This window comes from Salvelinus alpinus, chromosome 9, assembly GCF_045679555.1.
Source record: "Salvelinus alpinus chromosome 9, SLU_Salpinus.1, whole genome shotgun sequence".
Lineage (NCBI taxonomy): Eukaryota > Metazoa > Chordata > Actinopteri > Salmoniformes > Salmonidae > Salvelinus > Salvelinus alpinus.
The window spans coordinates 60,736,846-60,739,869 of NC_092094.1; the positions used below are offsets into that span (position 1 = coordinate 60,736,846).

The 3,024-nt window shown below is 42.6% G+C and overlaps 1 long non-coding RNA gene across 1 annotated transcript; it reads right to left on the minus strand.

Moving 5' to 3' along the window:
- Positions 1-428: 428 nt before the first annotated feature.
- On the minus strand, positions 429-2,280 carry LOC139584051 (uncharacterized). Its single transcript, XR_011676677.1, has 3 exons — positions 2,242-2,280; positions 1,186-1,287; positions 429-1,079 (listed from the first exon to the last, which is right to left on the minus strand). It is a non-coding gene; the product is annotated as an uncharacterized lncRNA (long non-coding RNA).
- Positions 2,281-3,024: the final 744 nt, after the last annotated feature.

A 3,024-nucleotide genomic window follows, 5' to 3' on the forward strand; every position in this document is an offset into this window, starting at 1 on the left:
ACTCTCAGATTACTCTCATCTGACTTGGCCCTGCTTACGTCTCTACGGTGTCCCCTCACACAGGACCACACTCAGAGCCTACATAACCGAGGCTTTTCTTAAAAACTCTACTTCGTGTGGTTCACTCACATCTTTCTTTTTTTAAACTATGTGAGGGATGTGGTACCCACTCGGCTCACTTTCTCTCAGGTCTTAGGCGGGTCGATCTGATCTGTTCCCGAAGTGTGGTCTCCCTGAGATCCCAAGTTTGAGGAATCCCTCGTGCACGATTTACCCAGGCCGTCAGGAGAGGTCACCAAGTGAAGATTCACATTCCGTCCTCGTCGGCAAATGTGGTGGTTCATTTCTGTATTATCAAATTAGGAGAGACAAAGTCAAAGTTATACTTAAACTGAATCTTTATTAGTGAGAGCTCTACAATAGCAATGGCTGGTCGACAATACACCCTCAGATGATTCGTTGAGAGCTCCGACACAAAGGATACAAAGATATTTTATAGCAAAGATTCACCCCCTTAGTCTACATGACAAACAATAGGTGTGGAATGGGTCACAAGGTGAGACTTGATAAATGAGAAAGGAGTATCACCCAGCCAGATAGCATTTGCTAGGAAGACTGTTCTTATTGTACAGAGTTTGGCCCCTAAAACAAGGCTCTGATCTCGTCCCTGGTACTTCATAGTATAGAAACACCAACTCATTCTATGGCATAAATCAATTGTCAACTCCAGATACCCCTATCTCAAGTAAAACCCATGTCCTTGACCACACGCCTAGACGTGCTCACTGAGGGGAGTGAGCCTCTAAGTCATAGACTATCCCAGGATAGGTGTGTTGGATTCGGGGTAAACTTTGAACATTGAGATACTGAAGACATGATAGATCAGAAGCATAGTATATAAAGGAGTGAAAGAGACTGGGTTTTATGTCAGAAGTTAATGGTTCTCTGTAGAAAGACAGCTGGCTTTGGAATGTGTTGGGTGGACGGGAGTAAGTCACAGGATTGCTATAGGGGAAGTGGATTGACATCTGTGGATTAGGCGAAGGAGGGGTTGAGGTCAGGAGGTCAGGTCAGATCCCCTGAAGAGAGAAATAATGGTTTATTATCCTATTACCCTCTTCCTGTGGAACCATAAAATGTAAGGATTGGAGAGAGGGAGAAGTGTCTAAAGTGGAGTATATATACTTGTGATAGTGGGAACATGTCTTTGCCTGAACACAGCTGTGTCGACCCTTTGTGAAGAATTCAACTTGGTTAAGCTTCTCTAGTGTCCGTGAGTTATTTACTCTGAAAAATTAGAACCCAACAGGTGCAACATCAGAGATGACGTACAATGGTTCCATACACTACCCCACACATCCTGTCTCAGACCTTATCTCCCCAAAGCCGAAGGAGGGATTGATTGGGCACAGACATTGTGGAGACAAGTAATTGGTTCCCCACTAATCACGCCATCCCTTAACATGGTTTGTAATAGGTAAAGATGCATATTCACATATGAAGACAATGTTCCCTCCTGTCCTCTTGTCTTTCTGATATTCTGCATAGCAACAGGGACATGTGATAGACAAGCCTGACTTCTCCCCTCTCTGGGCCCCAGGTGACTGAGGCCCATATGAGGGAGGAAGTGCAACTGCCAACACCAGAGTCCGAAGGGATATATTCCAATAACAAGAGTTCAACAGTTTTAATCATATAAGCCTATTAAGCAGATAAGACATCTTAATTATCTATGTTACCGAGCTAATTCTGATTCTCCCGCCACATACATTTGAGAACCCAATTGTGAAACATAATTTATTATGTGTTGCTTATTACATTTGATAATCCAGTTGTGAAACATAATTCATTATTTGTTACTTATTTTCTACTTCTTAGATGCATATAATGTCCAGGGCATAACCTAGCCTGGTGGAACCAGCCTAATCGCTGGGTTCACCATTCTATTTCACTTAAAATTTTATGATATCTGAAGTGAAATATAAAGTAGAACGCAACAATCAGGTTGGTTCCACCAAGCGAATTATAACTACCATTGATATGTAATCAGTGCTTTCGCTCTCTTTGTCTCTGTGTGTGTGTGTGTGTGTGTGTGTGTGTGTGTGTGTGTGTGTGTGTGTGTGTGTGTGTGTGTGTGTGTGTGTGTGTGTGTGTGTGTGTGTGTGTGTGTGTGTGTGTGTGTGTGTGTGTGTGTGTGTGTGTGTGTGTGTGTGTGTGTGTGTGTGTGTGTGTGTGACCGACCAGTGTCTTTGCTGAGGGGCCAGGCGCTGATATCACCTCCATCCTCACCTCTTGCCTGCTCACCAACAGTCGTCGATGGAGAGAACAGAATTAGGTAGGTTTGGTCTGACCTGTTTAAACTTCAACACGGTACCTGTTTGTGTGTCAGATATTACCTATCCAAACTGCCATTAGTAATAGAACAGTGACTATGTGTGTATGTGTTCACAGAAACATGTATGGAGATAGCACATGGAGGCTTGCTAGAAGATGTGATAAAGTCCAGACTGACAGACGGGCATGATACTGATGTCTCTGAATGGACACAACTTTTACTTGTATTGTCTTTTTTTAATGAATTGAGTGATATTAGTCAATATGGGGAGGGAGAAACCCTTTTGTATTCTTCACCGGGATCAGGGACCTCCTGTTGTATACGCAACACCCCACAGGATGGTACGACCACGCTGATATGTTTTCCAAGGTAGCCCCATTACCACCAGACAAAATGCAGATAGACACAGTATCTGTTTAGACTGAGAATGACAATGAAAGATAAAATGTGCACATGGTTACATTAGCAGAACACTGCTTCTATTGTATTAGGTGAAGGATTATTTATTCTACATGGAGCTGTTACATTTGAAAGTTATCAAAACACTAAGTTTGGAATATAAAAAAAAAAACTGCAATTGAATTCTTCTAATATTACTCTGTAGGCTACTGACCTTATTCAAAGGTTCCTCCTCCATGTCACCATACATCTGCCTGTAGTTATTGAACTCAACCTGCAGGTTTGTTTGC